Raw genomic sequence first — 16,982 nt, forward strand, 5'->3', positions numbered from 1 at the left:
ACATTAGTATATGTGAGGGGGAAAACTTTTCAAAATGGGTGGTGACCATGGTGGCCATTTTAAAGTCGGCCATTTTGGATCCAACTTTTGTTTTTTCAATAGAAAGAGGGTCATGTGACACATCAAACTTATTGGGAATTTCACAAGAAAAACAATGGTGTGCTTGGTTTTAACGTAACTTTGTTCTTTCATGATTAAAGTTTCTGACCACTTATAAAATGTGTTATAAAATGTGTTCAATGTGTTGCCCATTGTGTTGAATTGTCAATGCAACCCTCTTCTCCCAATCTTTACACACTGATAGCAACACCGCAGGAGAAATGCTAGCACATTGAACACATTTTATAAATAAAGTTTTCTTGTGAAATTCCCAGTAAGTTTGATGTGTCACATGACCCTCTTCAAAATGGCCACCATGGTCACCACCCATCTTGAAAAGTTTTCCTCCTCACATATACTAATGTGCCACAAACAGGAAGTTAATATTACCAACAATGATATTAACAATTTCTGCAAAATGATTGTGGGTAATGCAGTCTTTTTTGCTCCAGCGGCGAAAAACAATGGCCGACAGCTTCTTCTCACTCGGGGCGGGTCTTTGCTAAAACACTGGTGTCAATCAACTATAGTAAGAGCGGCCTCTGTTGGTGTGGCGTCAGATCGACAGGCATTTGAGATTGGCCTGATTTCAGAAGGGGCATGTTATTTTAATAAATGAAAAGAAAATCACTGGGCGGCTCTTTATCATTGTAGAGTGGTTGTGTACACACTCTCCTAACATACATTCAGGCCAAACAGCTTCAAAAAGTGCATCTAGGCCCGTATGACCCCTTTAAAATATGTTTTTTTTTTCAAATGAAGGTGGAGACAGTGAACCTAACACTAGCCCTGCTGCAATAATTACATCAGATTCAGCCAGGGACTGAGACATGTAGAAGGAAAAAAAACATGGTTTTAAAATGTTGAATGCAAGTTATTGTTTTGCTAATTTGGGTACCTGTATATAATGTATATTAACTAAATATGTGAGAGGGAAAAAATAAGTCTGTCTGTGATTTCCCAGCCTGAAATTGTGTACTGGTCTGGCCCTGATTGTCAGTGGTGACATAGGGCCTACTTGTATTTTATTAGGCACAATTTGTCAGGAAGTATTCTTACATGTAATATGACCTTTAAAAAGTGTACTTTTTTGTGAGGGGGGTAGCAAGCTCTATGTTTTGATTGCTGTTTAAACATATCCATTTGATGAGTCTATCATCAGGCAGCACTGCACTCCCTCAGGTGCTCATGTATTAGGCAGCCAGAAGTTCATGCTTTTAAGTTAATATGGAGTCCAGTTCGTTATTGGAGGCACAGGTAGATTGTAGTAAACTTCTGTCTTGACTGGAAAGACTGCAGACACAAGTCCTCAGAGAACAGCTGTCTGCATCAGCTGAGGTCAGGACAGTCTTCATGGTAAAGTGGAACCGTCCCCAGTTAAGACACATCCCAAGCAGACCACACAGGGCTTCCATGCAACGACATCTCCAACCAGAAGCGGAGCTAGTACTGTCACTAGTACCTAATGAAAAAAATAAAATAAAATGGTGGCACAGTGATGTAGCATCACCACTTCACAGCTCCAGTGAGGGTTGAATTGTAAGCCTGTTTACCATGCTTTGTTGTGTCATGTCATATTCCCATTTCTACTTTATGGTCTTGCATTTGGCTTTGCTAGTCATTGCATTTATATCTGTGTGAATTTATTTAGAATTTTTGTTTTTTAAACAATTTGTTTGAGTTTTATAAAGCAGTATGTTGCCTGCCTGGATTATGCTAGATAGTATTTAGTGACTTCCGGGTTTTACTAACCTAGTTGCTATTGTCTAACCATCTTTCCATCTGATGTCTAAATTTAACACTAGTTTTATTACAACTGCTAAAGTTTTGCTTTTGTGTACAAGCCCCTATTTTTAAAGAAAATATTTCTTAAATGAGTCAAGATTGATCAATCATTTTTGTTCAGTACGACTGCTCTTTACTCCCCAAGAAACATTTAAAAGAACAGTGATTTATGTTTGTTCAGTGAGCCTGGTACATTGCTACAGTAAAATAAAAAACAGCACTGTCTGTATGTTATGAAATGTATATGTATAAAAGTATTTATACTTTTTATGTACATCATGCATTCCGTAACCACTGGAATTACAATAGATGGGGTTACAGGGTGAACAAAAGTGCCATTTAAGTCAAAATGCTCTACTGTAATCTGACGAGACCACAAATCTGGTTTTAGATTTGGTAACACAGTGAAAAGATCAGATGAAATTCCATTAGGAATCAGGATATACAGTATGTAAGATGTGAAGATGTGCATTGATTGAGCAATGTGACTTCCCATACATGGAGCTGTCACATATTTTGACAGAAAACACTGTGAACTAAGTGTAGAGTCCACATCTTACACACCTGATTAAATGTGATAATGAAGTGACAAGCTAATTTGGGCACCCACCAAAAAAGGTTTGTTTTTTTTTTCTTTTTCATGAAGACAAAAGACACAGAAAGCAGTGGCACTTTAGTATTCAACCAGATAGCCAACATAACTTAGAATTTTGAACAGTGTTTCAGCATTTGCAGCTTTTCACAGTAGAATTTATTACTGTATTACATTTTGTAGGAATTATGTCTAGGTGATTAAAACAAATTAATACTGTACATATCTACAATAAACCTCTACAAACTTTGTTTAAATGTATAATGTTATATACATTTTTTGTAACATTTATATTTAAAGGGTAAATTTCATTTATAATTTGAATAAAACAATGTGGTTGTTAATATGTGGTTAAAAAGTAGAAAGAATAGCTTTAAAAGGCACATCATGTCTCTTTAACATCTCTATATGCTGTTATACACCCAATGGCCACTTTTATGGAAATACTTTAGGTACTGTAGCCTCTTTGTCAGCTCAAGCAAGCCTTGCAATTCGCTCTGATCTCTCCTTACAACAAGACAAGACATTACATTACATCTCCTTGGCCTGCATTTAAATGTTATATGCATTGCTGAGAACATTGGATGGTTTATTGGATATTAACATGGGTAGGCAGGTGTACAGGTGGTCCTAATAATATTTTCAGTTTAAGTATTTATACCTCAATTTTACCATGGAAAATGTGCCTAAGATAAATATACAAAAGTACAACGTAGTTAAACATTCATTTGGGAACACTTTTTTAAAGCATAAAACAAATTTATAAGCATAAAATTGTCTGTAACTTCTGTATACAATTACAGCTATGATAATTTTTCCACAATGTCTAGCAAAGTTGCAGACCACAGCTTCATACAGAGCATTTCAAGATTCTTTAGATTTTTGTGTTTGCATAGTTGAGTTACCCTGTTCAATCACAGGTTTCAGTGGAGTTCAAATAGAGCTGAGATGGCTATTGTACATCTTTTATTCTGTGTTCTTGCAATCAGTTCTGCTTTGTTGGTGTGTATGCTTAGGATCAGCACATTGTTGAAAGAGTTATATACAGGAAAGTCATGACCTCCTGCCAGAAGCAAGCAGGTTTTGTACTAAAATCCTGCTATAATAATAATAATAATAATAATAATAATAAATATTATTACATTTTAAATTTTAGTCTTGTCTGACAACTGTCTTGTCTACAGTTCCAATGAAGAGGTTTCACAGCAAATCACATTAAATCCATTTAGACATTTTTTGAAAAATATGCAAAAAACATTATACAGTGATAAAGAATTTTGGGCATGTTTTATTTAGGTCACAAGAGTGTCAAAAAGCACAACTTCCAAAATATTTTGTTTAAAAAAAAAAAGAAAGAAAGGTATATCAGAGTGATTTATGCATTATTTTGCTAAATAATAGTTCCACCTCCTAGACTTCTGTCAGCCTTCAATTGTGTTTGTGGCAATTATGTAAATTTGCAATATAATATGTTGGTTGATATGCTGAGAAAATACAGCGAATAATGCTTTGTGTTTCTATATTACCCATACTACAGCAAATTGAAACAAGGAAAAAAGTTTTGAGTTTTGTTGCACACGAAACTTTTTTAATTGCAAAGATTATTAAAGATCCTTTACACTTCAGTAGTTAATAACAGTACCAAAGTCTATGACGTTGTACAGTAAGTATCATCTTGTTGTCCTCTCATAAAACCGCATGAGGTCTATTTTACGATTTAAAAATTTTACACAAAACTTAAACATGGCAAAATGTCCTCTTTATTAAGGGTAGTCACTTAAAATATAGACTGCATGTATATAGTTTTCTTCCTCCTAACCACTTTTGTCCTGGTTGTAGTGGATCTGGAGCCAGTCCATTTTAGGGAATCATGCAGACACACATTCACACACTCATTCATACCAAGAGGCAATTTGGCATGGCCAATCCACCTACCAGTATTGTTGTTTGAGGAATGTGTCGTGGGAGGAAAAGAGGCGAACCTGGAGGACATGGAAATAACATCAAACTAGGGACACTGGAGCTGTGATGCAGCAATGCTATTCCCACTGCAACATATCATATAAGCACATTTATTTAAAGGTTGCCAAAGAATCCATCACCCTCATTCACTCTAGAGTTTTGGAGTGCAGATAAATAAAATGTAGATTTTTTTTTTGCAACACATCAGTTGTGTCACTAGTACCTAATGAAAAAAAATAATAAAATGGTGGCACAGTGATGTAGCATCACCACTTCACAGCTCCAGTGAGGGTTGAATTATAAGCCTGTTTACCATGGATTGTTGTGTCATGTGCTACATGGGATCATGTTGGCTTCCTCCAGGTTAATTGGTTTCCTCTCAATTGCAGGTAAGCAATGATTGTCTAAAGTGCTGACAAAAAGTTTTCAGATTATTTTAAGCTTTCCACATTTTATTATGTTGCAAACTCATCATTAAATATATTCCAATTATTTTGCCTCATTCCTATTTTTTTTTATCATTACCTTACAATACCTTACAATGACTAAATAAAAACTTGTTTTAGATTTTTGGTTAATTTATTATAAAATAAAAAGAGAAATAACCAATTTACATAAGTATTCAGACCCATCACTTAGTTCATGTTCAAAGCAGCTTTGGCAGCAATGATGGCCTCAAGTCTGCTTTTGAATGATGCTACAAGCTTGGCACACCATTGTTTTGGACGTTCCTAACATTCCTCAGAATTTTCCAAGCTCAACCAGGCAGAACAGGCAGGGTCATCCATTTTCAGGTCTCTCCAGAGATGCTCTATTGGGGTCACATTCGGACTCTGGCTGGGCCATCCAGGACTTTCACAGAGTTGTTCTGAAGCCACTCCTATGTTATGTTGCCATTATGTTTGGCTCATGGTCTTGTTGTTCATTTCCAGAGATCCTGTGTACTCTGGAAAGGTTTATCACTCAGGGTTGCTCTTTATTTCATCTGCATGAATTTTCTCTCTATACTGACTAATCTCCCAGTTGCAAAAAAACTTTTCCAAAGCATAATTCTGCCATCACCATGTTTGATTGTATAGATAGTTTTAATAAGGTAATGTGCTGTGCACTAGCTCATTCTTTGCATTATCAGACCAGAAGATTTTGTTTCTCATGGCCTGTAATTCCTTCAAATGCTTTTTGTCAAAACCTGGCTGTCATGTGACTTTTAGTGCGGAATGGCTTCTGTCTGACCACTGAACCATAAAGACCTGTTGGTGGAGTGCTGCAGTGATGGCTGTCGTTCTGTAAGGCTCTCCTATCTCCACAAGGAAACTCATGATCTCATTTACAGTGACTCTTAGGTTCTTGGTTACCTGACCAAGGCCCTTCATCTCTGATTACTTAGTTTGGTCGGGCTGCTAGATCTGAAAAAACTGTTGGTTGTCCCATATCTCTTTCGTTTGAGAATGATGGAGGCTATTGTGCTCTTGACTGCTTTTAATGCACTAGAAAGTTTCTTGTACTCTTCCCCAGATCTGTGTCATGACACAATCGTGCCTTGTGGGTGTAGAGATAATTCTCTCTCTCTCATGGATTTATTTTCAATCTGACATGCACCATTTACAGGGACACCCTTATATATAGACAGGTGCATGCTTTCCTAATTATGTCCAATGGAGTCAATTAGGCACAGGTGGCCTCCAGTCAAGCATCTCAAGGACCACTGATAGACGTAGGATGCAATAAAGCGCAATTGCAAAGTGTCAAACAAAGGCCCTAAATACTTATCTAAATGGCATAGTTCAGTATTTATTTATTAATACATATTATAATATATAAATATATATATATATATATATATATATATATATATATATATATAACATCTGTTTTTACTTTGTCCTTAAAATTATATTGTGTGTAGAATGATGAAGAACAAAAACAGAGTGTGAAACATAACAAAATGTGGAAAACTTAGAAGGGTATGAAAGCTTTCTGTACAGTTTGTTACATGGTGCCTCTCAATGGTCTGGTTTCAACACATCAAGGGTAAATTTCCCTTTTAGTTAAAATAGTCTGTTAAAATACTTAATTTACACTATAAACACAATGAACACTGCATATTTATACATATATATATATATAGTTTTTCTAGTCCCAGAGATCAGACCCCTTGTTCCCTTGCCCAGATGTGATCACTTATAATGTATGTGTTAATGAGTCTGTAAATATAGTGTAAAGACCTTATACTCTTGACTGTGACCATACGTTCTCTTTCTCTTTTCCTTTCTCCTCTCTTTCTCTGTTGAGCTACACAGGGCGCTCCTGAGCTGCCAGTGATCTAGACCCCCTCTGCCCTGTGGACCTGTCAGACTCAGCTGACTTCTGGTTAGAGATCTCGACGCGTGTGGTCTGCTTGGATGCGTGTGGTGACCAGGGACACTTTCACTTGACCATGAAGATGGTCTCAGACTAAAGCTGTCTCATGCAGACAGCTTATCTCTGGTGACTCGTGCAGTCGCCCAATAGTTCAGGACTAAAATTCCTACAAACAGTTTGTAACTGAGCCTCTAATAACGAAAATGGACTCCATAATAACTTGAACACCTTTCTTGTTATACTGAACCTCCACCTGCCTAACACTCATTACGACTGCTGATTAATTCCCGCTGTCTGATATCACCCGAGGATGGGTTCCTTGTTGAGTCTGGGTTCTCTCAAGACTTGTTCAGATTAAAGGGAGTTTTTCCTTGCCATCATAGCCCTTGGATTGCTCATCAGGGACAATCTGATCATTCTGATTCATTCATATTTTCTCGCAGATTTTATTCTAATTTACCTAATTATCTTTCGATTCTGTAAAGCTGCTTTGCGACAATGAGTACTGTTAAAAGTGCTCACTCATCATCTATACCGCTTTATCCTGTATCGAGCCCGGACCCTGGAGGTGCTGTACCATTGCTGCCCTGTTAAAAGTGACAAATAAAAAAATTGAACTAAGCTGTATGGTGGCTTAGTGGTTAGCACTGTCAACTTGCACCTCCAGTGTCTGGGTTCGATTCTCGCCTTGGGTCTGTGTGCGTGGAGTTCTATGAACGTGCTTGGTGGGTTTCCTTTGGGTACTCCGGTTTCCTCCCACAGTCCAAAGGCATGCAGATTAGGCTAACTGCCATTCCCAAATTGCCAGTAGTGTGTGTGTGTGTGTGTGTGTGTGTGTGTGTAAGTGTGCCCTGCGATGGACTGGCACTCCGTTCAGGGTGTACCCTGTCTCGTGCCCTATGTCTCTGGGGATAGGCTCCAGGCTCCACATGACCCAGGATAAAGCAGTATAGATGATAAGTGAGTGAGTAAATTGAATTGGGTGTGTGTGAAGAAACCCAGTCAGAGTTGTGAGTGGTGTATTAATTAGCTGATAAGTTTAATCAGGTGGGTGCGATTTTTTCTTCTTTTTTTTTAAACAGTGACACACGTTATCCTCGTGATAAGTTTAATCATGCGTGTTGGAAGAGCAAACACCGTGGGATCTGGAGCAGAGGACCAAGAGGGAAACACTGCCAAAGGAAACACGTCCGGTGTCCAGAGCAAAAGCGAGAGAGTCTGTGAGTGAGAGGGAGAGAGAAAGAGAGAGAGCGGAAAGAGAACAGAGCTGCCGCGCGTCACACGGAGAGGCGCGCGCACACGGACGACAGAAGCCCGATTTGTTTCGTCGAGCGGACCCTGCACTCGTGCTTAAGGAATATACTTTGAATTCGCCTTTGGGGGATTTTCTGTCTGCTTTAAGACTTTTGTGGAAAGAAAACAGGACACGACTGAAGAGAAAGAGAGAGGGAAAGAGAGAGAGAGAGAAGGAGAGAGAGGAGAGGGGACGCGGCTGCTGTTGAGAGAGCGCGCGCACGCACGCACGAGATACAGCAGGGGACACAGATCCTAGAGCATCAATGCATGGAGAGAGCGTGAGTTTACAATGCGCACCGCTCACATGATCTTGCTCTGATTTTAAGGCGAAAAGAACACTTCAGGTATCTACAACTGCACGTGCGGGTTTTTTTTTTTTTTGTGTGTGTGTGTGTGTGTGTGTGCATGCTTTCTTATAACACACATGACATCCACCGAGCAGTTTGCACGGGTTAAAATACAACCTCCTCCCTCGTTTGTCAAATGTTTATTACATTTTTTTTCTGAATAAAAAACAAACAAACAAACAAACATGTAACTCCTGTGCTTAAAATACCTGTTACATGCCTTTGGTTGTACAGTCTGCGTGTTTCAAGTCTGTTGCATTCAGAATTGCATAAGAGCACATACATGACTCAGAATGGATGCAGCAAGTCTTCAGTGTCAGTCCTGTTGAAAGCATTAGGCATGACACATGACAAGAAACTTCAGCCTACCAGATTGAATCTGCATGCATTTTGCAGTATTGTAATGGAGCAGCAGTCGCTTGTTGTTGAATATGATAGTATTTTGCACCATCTGAGGAAATGAGAGCAGACACTATGGATGGATTAATCCGGGCTGAAGCCGCTGCAGAGATGAGAGTGTGAGGTGCTGCGTTTTAGACAACCACCACCTACTCAAACACACACAAACACAAGGAGCTTGATTATGAAATTGGCCACTCTGTTGTATGCTTGGCACTGTGTTTATTGCTGTGACTGTTTCAGGGATTTTGTAACCATGCAACAATAACGTGTGCTTATGTGAGAGACAGATACCCCTGACTTTGCAGTTTGGTCTTTACAGTTTGGTCTTTTTTTTTTCTTTAACTTAAGAAGAACAAAACATTGTCAGTGCCAAATAAGCTCATTGTGTACCTGTATAACTGGCTCGGCACAAATGTACTGAATATGTAATAAATGAATGCAATTAATCAACCGTACTCCATTTTTATCTTACTCAAGAAACAATTGATTCCTCTTTGCACAAATGCATCTATGCAAGGCTGTTGCAGTCAAACTACATTGTCTTAAAATTCTCTTTTATTTGTCATTGTCAAAGAAAAAAAAAACTCAAGGCTTTCTGGTACTGCTATTAAAGGCTCATTTAGACAATGTGCTTGTTGTTAAAATCAAGGATGTTTAGCAAATTAGTGTTCTCTATATGTTGTGTAATACAGTAATATGCAGAACCTTTTGAAGCATTAAAGAGCTCTCATGAACAGCTATGCAATTTCATTATACATGAGGCTTTCCCTTGTCAGGGAGGAGCATGCATTTATTTATTAAAATTGTATTATTTGTATTATTTATTGCATTTTATGTCTGAAAAGCAAAACATTTTAAAAGGCTTATTTCTCAGATAGGTTTATTTTCTCTCTCCACAGTTTAAGAGATTTTAGAATATAGCATGTCGTTCCTAATCCGGTAAATCGCCCTTCCCTTCACTAATGAAATCCTACTCAAGTGTCGATGCCGAGGCCTGAATCATAAACAGAGCAAACACATTGGTGGTGATTAACACTGCTGGAGAGCTCTCTCCCTCTCTCTCTCTCTCTCTCTCTCTCTCTCTCCCTCTCTTTAATGCCCTCTCTCTCTCTCTCTCTCTCTCTGTTCCTCCCTCTCTTTAATGCCCTCTCTCTTTCTCCGTCTCTCTCTTTAACACTTTCTCTGTCTCTGTTTCTCTCTTTCCTGTCGTTGTTTTACACAATATCTCTCAAACTTTTTCAGTTTCTCCCACTTAATGTTGTTCATTAACACTGATGAAGAGTGTGAGAGCAGGCTCATTCTTTCTCTCTCTTTCTCTCCCTCTCTCTTTTTCTCAACCTCCTTTTCTGTCTTTCTCAATGGACAGTCATGATCCCTTGGAATATTATGTTTAGTAATTTGAATGATAGACAGTGAAGGCTAAGCGATGCATGACTACATTAAACAAAAAAAAAAATATTTTTTTTTTTATTTTTGTTTTTATTTCTAAAAGGAAACCGGTTCATTTTCAGACATTTATTTGCTTCTTCATCTCTTTTAGCACAGCTGACAGCTCATTAGCCCATGCATAGGTTTGATTAGTGTTATTAAGTTTCAGTGCTAGCTAAAGTGGGCTGCTATGGCATTTTCTTTAAAAAAAAAAATGTCCTTTATTATTTCTGGCATGTTTTCTCTCTGTCATCCTGCTGTTATAATAATTCTAACAGGCTTCAGTAGCTGAGGTACAACTCAGAAGTGATCCACAGTCGCTCTGCATTAAAAAGGACTCGCACACCATGATGCCTCATGCACCATGACATGGGCAAGAAATCTGTCCCAACGGAAATTGAAGCATGACTCATATCCCTGGCACACGTTCTTCTATATTATAACCTCAGAGGAGTATTTAGGCCTATATGCATTTACACCTATATGACGCATCTGTGAGCCATTTTTGGCTTTTTATTCATTCACAGAGTGCTTGCCAAGGTAAACTCCTAAGTTTTACAAGCTACTGACTCATGGTGACATTTTTCGGGAAGTGATGTAATTAGATGAGTGACGACACAGTGGTATGACTGTATACCAATACAATATTAATACAATTGAAGAAAGCCAAGATAACGCACCACACTGTGATTCTGGTAATTTAGCACGATAAATTAAAGATTCATTTAAAAAATGTTTGTTAACTGTGATGTCAATATTGAGCCAAATAATGGTGATAATGAATTGTGATAGTTATTACCATGCTGCTGTAATGATTATCAAGTTACATTTCTAATGATCAGATTCATTTTAATAGCTTTTCATCAACTTTCTTTTTAATCAATGGACATTTGTTTCTTCCACCCACATGCATCACCATCTGTTATGTTAATTGTAGCTCTGTGGTATGAATAATAAATGATAAATTACAAGCATGAGAATAAATAGCAAACTTGGAATTTTCTAAAAATGAACCCTCGTTTAATTAAATCGATTTATCAAATTACTTGACTGTTCCATAACTTGTATGATTTACTTTTAAATCAATTAATATTTTTTTTCCTTTCCACCACATTATAGTTACTTGTCTAAAATAATTCTTCATGTATGGTATTTGACATTAACTTTATGGCAGGTTCTCCACATGATGCTTTGACCTTACTTTACTGGTCACAAATATAAAAATGGCTGAAACCTGGTTATGCAAGTCCTTGGTGTCCTGCAGGATTGTCTCCTGATTAAGCCGTAATCACTCAAAGTTTCTCTCTCACAAACATACAATAACAGAGTCCCAAAGTTACAATTACTCTCATGCTTGGTTGCATTCAGCAGTGATTTGCTGAGTGTTTTATTTCTACACAGACCAAGACCCTGGCCCAATCAACAGACCACAGGTCGTGACTGTCACACCAAAACAAAACCAGCAGGAGGCTGTAATCTGAATCACCTATATGTATCTTTGAAATGGCCCATGAGCACTGTGAAGGCCAATCTGGGAAAATATGCCACTGCTTGTTGAATCACTTGATGACTGGTCTCAGTAGTTTTTATTATAGCATTCATGAACTCAATCATGCTGCTTTTCAATAGTAGCGTTACAATTTACCATATGCTACAGACTGGGGGTTTATGTTGGTATAATACTACACCATATCAAAGATACAGTATAAAAAATATATATACAAGCATAATAACTTTTTGAGGTAACATTAGTTCTAAATGAAAGGTTTAAACAATTGTAGGAGAAATAAAGAATTGTAGCATTCACATACATACTCCATTTAATACCCTAAACATAGGAATTCAACCAATATTTCCATTTTTAGATTGGCATAGTGGCCTTGCATCTCCAGGTTCAAGAGTATGATTCCTTTGGATTTTGCATATTCTTTTCTTGCTTAGTGGGTTTCCGTACTGAGTGTGTTTGTGTGTGTGTGTGTGTGTGTGTGTGTGCGTGTGTGTGAATGTGTGTGTGCATGCCATGCAATGGATTGGCTCACTGTCCAGGGTGTATCCCGCCTCATGCCCTTAGTCACCTAGGATAGTCTTCAGGACCTCCGTGGCCCTGTCAAGGATAAGCGGTACATAATGAATGAATGAATGAATGAATGAATAGATTGTATTTTTTTCCGTTTAAATTTCAAGCTTGGAAGTGTCAAAATAAACTGCCAATAGAATAAGAGAATAGGTCTGAAATTAGTATATTGTTTACCTTGAGGTCTAGTAAAATGTTCATTTAAAGTCCAAGCCATTAAACAATATGCATTTTGTGGCATATTTAATAAAGAAAAGCTTATGAAAAAATTATATTGTAAGTAAGAATCACTGTAGCAAAATAATAAAATTATGAAAGAATGATATCATCATTCTATTGCAACGTGGCATATTGAAGAGCATATTATTGCATTAAGCAGGTATTTAACCTTATATTTATCATACGATTCAGACATAATTATATATCCATTAATGAGGTTTTATATTGGGTTTATTATTGAAGAGATGTGAGATTTTTATTGACCAATAATCAGGCTTTATACAATGTGTATAAACATATGGAAAGTGTCACAGTGTCACAGAGCTTGGCCTATTGTTCTGTTTTATGCATGTTTGTCCTGTGCCTATGCAAGCAGGGGAGTGGCATCTCATTCAAGCTGTAAATTCACTACAAAACTGACCAGTATAAAGCATTTGCTAAAGATAAACTGAATGAATGAATGAATGAACAGTCCTCAAACAGGTCTTTATACTGAGATGCATGAGGTGCATTAGAGTAGGTTCCTATTCATCCATTTTCTACATAAACAAGATTTACTTTTTAAACGAGGCAGCACTATCAGCTAATGTAGGAAGGGGAACTTTGTACTTTTCAGTATGACATTAAAATAACCAGGGCTTTCACTCCAAAACGTCTGCTGAGCTCCTTTTGATCAGCAGCAGCTAACGCAAAGCTTGCTGCAGGCCTTTTTCAACATCTCTATACTAGAGGTGATGTCATGATTCAGAGATTCTCAGAGATTTTTCTTTTTTGTCAACACCATGGTATGATTTATGATAGAACCAGGTAGGCTGGGGTTCATAAACCTTATTATCAAATTTCTATTTCTGAGGTTACCCCATTAACATGACGTTTATTTAAGCGTTAATGTTTCCAGTAGTAAAGTAGCTTATAAGTAGTACTACTTATCATAGGCTGTGTAGCTGCTTGGTGTCTCTTGGATAAAAAAGTGATGAAAAGGTTTAAAGAGATATCAATGACATCATCCTAACAGTTTCTTTGTGACCTTAAACTATTTTGTTGTGCAAATTCTGAAATGAATGTAATAAAGATTTTTAAAAATGTAAATACACTTTATATTAATATTAAGACCAATTTACAGACCTCATACCTCTTCAAAGATTAGAACTGTGTGTTTATCCTTAATGTCGTTAATTAACCTTACGGGCTAGGTACACTGGGGTCATACTTCCTGTTTTAAGCAAGTAGGATAATGGTTTCCTAATTATTATTTGTTGTTGCTTAATACCCTAACTTAATACACCTCCATAAATAATAAAAAAAAACTGGGTGTAACAGGTGCTTTTATTAGTATTAACAGGAATTAGTATTCTAAATTCCCAGAATAAACCTGTAAAGAAAGTTAATTCTGTCTATACAGCATGTCTGCATGTCTTTACATTGCTGCAGTTGTAGACCAGATGCTTGACTGATTTTTGTAGAAAACTTCAAGCTGTTAATATATGCAAGGAAAGTGGTCAAAGCAATGTGTTCAAATTGTCATTGCTCAAGAGAGTGCATCGACAGGGAGTCTTTCTCAGCACCATAGGGATCGCACAGCTTTGAAACATGACCCTGAATTTCAGCGGAGCTATTGTGGGGTTTTTCAGTTTTTTTTAGATACAGATTAAGCCTTGTTTTAATTATTTTTCAGCTCTGTGTTCATGTGCTCTGTTCAGATACTGATGGGTCTTCATCATATCTTTCATATGCATTTCAAAGATACACATATGTTATGAACAAATGCATAATCATAAACAAAAGAAACACTGCACATATAATTTTATTACAAAAAATATTTCTGTCAAATATTTAATAAATTAGATTTTATACAAAAATCTGTCCTTTAGTACCAGAAAGTCAACCTTGGCCATGATATAGCCTCCTTGCATGCTCGGCAAGTCCAGCTGCAGTTGAGAGGTGCAACAACTTATCATGTATAATCCGGGAATAAAAGCATTCTTATGGCTCCCTCTCTGCAAACAGGACTACCGCACATTCAAAAGGTTTTCATTATTTTTCATACCAATGCATGTTAGCTGGACATAAACACATGGGAAATCTTGTGCATGTGCAGGCACTCCAAAAGAAGATGTGAGTTAGGTTATCCACAATAAAGTAAATCTCTGTGGTTATGTCCAACTGACATGTCTTGCTATAATCCTTTCAATCCATATCACATACTGTGCACACTCCAGAAGACATTTAATTTAAATAAATAAATATATTAAATGATGTTTTTTTTTTTCAAGGCTTTTGATATACAACTGGACAACTGATATCAAATCAATATCAAAATCAAATCATCCAAGCTCAAATTCCTACTACTCCACAAATTCTTCCCTTATTCGATTTTGCTAGCCTGCTCTGTGAACAAGATCACAAAACAATATTCTATTTCAGTGTGTATAAATCAGTGGAATATGATATATGCACTGGCAATTATGCTATTAGTGTGTATGGATTCAAAAAACAGTGGTTAAAGATAAAGAGAAAATTTGACAGTGGTTATGGATAAAAGAAAATTTGATGAAGGATGGTGGAAACATGATTTTGTAATAAATCTCAGGTTGTGATAGTGAGACCACGTTAACATGAGCCCCATGCTGCGCAGAGGTCACTACCTCTGCATATTGTACAGAAACAAACATTACCGCCATTTAAATCTACAGGTAAACTGGTGAGTCTGGGACCAGGACATCAGTGCTGCCAGTTTTACCCTGAATATCCATTAAATTTGTAAAAATATCACCCAAAATATTATGGAGAAACGTCGATGAGCTTTGTGTGTTTCCACTTCCCTGGCCTTGAATGTCTGCTCTGTCAAACAGCATTGTGATTAGATCTTCTGAGCTAATGAGAATCAGTTGACTCTCTTTTTATGCTTGTTAATCCCCTGCTTGGTGAGACACAGACTTTGGGACTTGGAATAGAGATTCTTGTTTGCAAGCTCTCAGGCTAGCTCAAGTACACTTGTGCATTTTATGAGCCATTTTTATGGAGGATCTTTCAGATGGGAAATAGATAGGTGTTAGAGTCAAAGGCTTTGTAATACCCTGCTGGGGGGAATGGTCCATCTTCAACCTTGACACATTCCAGGGATTGTAACTCAGGGCTGTATCATGCTGTTTTATACAGTGGTTTATGGGTATGACTTCTGGATACAGCAGACAACTCAAAACTACATTGCCCAAAAAGAAAATCACCACTTCCAAAGGGTCAAATTACTGGCCTGCATCAAGTCCAGAAAACAATTAAGAAAATTACTTTAAATTACTTGAAATGGATTACGAACTGTCCAACACATTAGTAAAACCTGTAAGGACTCTGCTGAAACTTAATTTCCATGAAAGAAATGTGGTCCATAAATGAAGATCACTCAAACGCTTAGTAATGATGCATGGTAAAAAACTGGCAGTAGGAATCACAGCTATGTTTAATGGTGAAAGTAAGATCGTTATCATGTTAACAATTTAAAAAACGCTTAAATTTCCTGGGGATCAAAAAAATTGGACTTTAAATGATTGGTCCGACGAGTTCAGATTGACACTTTCCCAGAGTGAAGGGCACGACAGTGTGAGAAGGGAAGCAGATGAAGTAATGCACCCTTCATGCATAGTGGCCACTGTACAAACCTCTGGAGGCAGTGTTATGATCTGAGGTTGCTTCAGTTGTTCAGGTCTAGGCTCGGCAATGTTATGTGACAATAAAATGAAGTCAGCCGACTATATAAAAGTACTGAATGGCCAGGTTTTCACATCAGTTGAGTTTTTTCTTTGATGGAACAGACATATTTCAGGATTCAAATTGTGTAAGTATGTTTCTGGTAGCATGAGAAATCATTTTCACACATGAATTAGCGACCACACTGTACACCTTAGTTAAAGCTAAAGGTGGACAATTAAATCTTAAAGCCAGGTAGTACATATTGATTTATTGGTTGCTTGAATGTATAATGGACATTTGAAAATAGAACAAATGCATCAGGCATTTTTTTTTTTTGGTGTTGTTTGAAATGGCTCAAAAATGCTACCTGAGCATCCCCTTTTAGTGTTGTTTAGATTAGTTTTGTCAAAGCTAATCAAAAACTCCAATGTGCGTCACTTTGCTGTGTTAATTGTACAACTTGTAAAATGTCTAAAGTGAATAAACAGCAAGTAATTTGCTTCATCATGAGGCGCTCAACTGTGAGCCCTGGTGATGCCATGCATATTGTGGAGGTTGAGAGAATACATTTAGCTGTGGGTCGATAGAATAGCATTTCTTTGAACTGTCAATCAGAATGACACTAATTGTGGGCATGTGTGAACTTGTGTATAGGGAAGGTGGGTACTTGAGCCTTGCTCTAACTATGTTCTGCTGTCTTGTGATGCCGCATTTACTATAGAGTAGTTCA

The 16,982-nt window shown here is 37.3% G+C and overlaps 1 protein-coding gene across 3 annotated transcripts in view; it reads left to right on the top strand.

Annotated features, from left to right (window-relative positions):
- The first annotated feature begins 8,036 nt into the window (after window positions 1-8,036).
- The window catches only part of ptprfa (protein tyrosine phosphatase receptor type Fa), a 244,962-nt gene continuing 236,016 nt past the window's right edge, over window positions 8,037-16,982 (top strand). For 2 of the 3 annotated variants that reach the window (XM_053499332.1, XM_053499336.1), the window contains exon 1: window positions 8,037-8,439. The gene's annotated coding sequence lies outside the window, so the exon portion shown is untranslated. The remainder of the gene's footprint in view (window positions 8,440-16,982) is intronic. The other variant, XM_053499333.1, reaches the window with a different exon arrangement.

Source organism: Clarias gariepinus, chromosome 6 (genome assembly GCF_024256425.1).
Source record: "Clarias gariepinus isolate MV-2021 ecotype Netherlands chromosome 6, CGAR_prim_01v2, whole genome shotgun sequence".
Lineage (NCBI taxonomy): Eukaryota > Metazoa > Chordata > Actinopteri > Siluriformes > Clariidae > Clarias > Clarias gariepinus.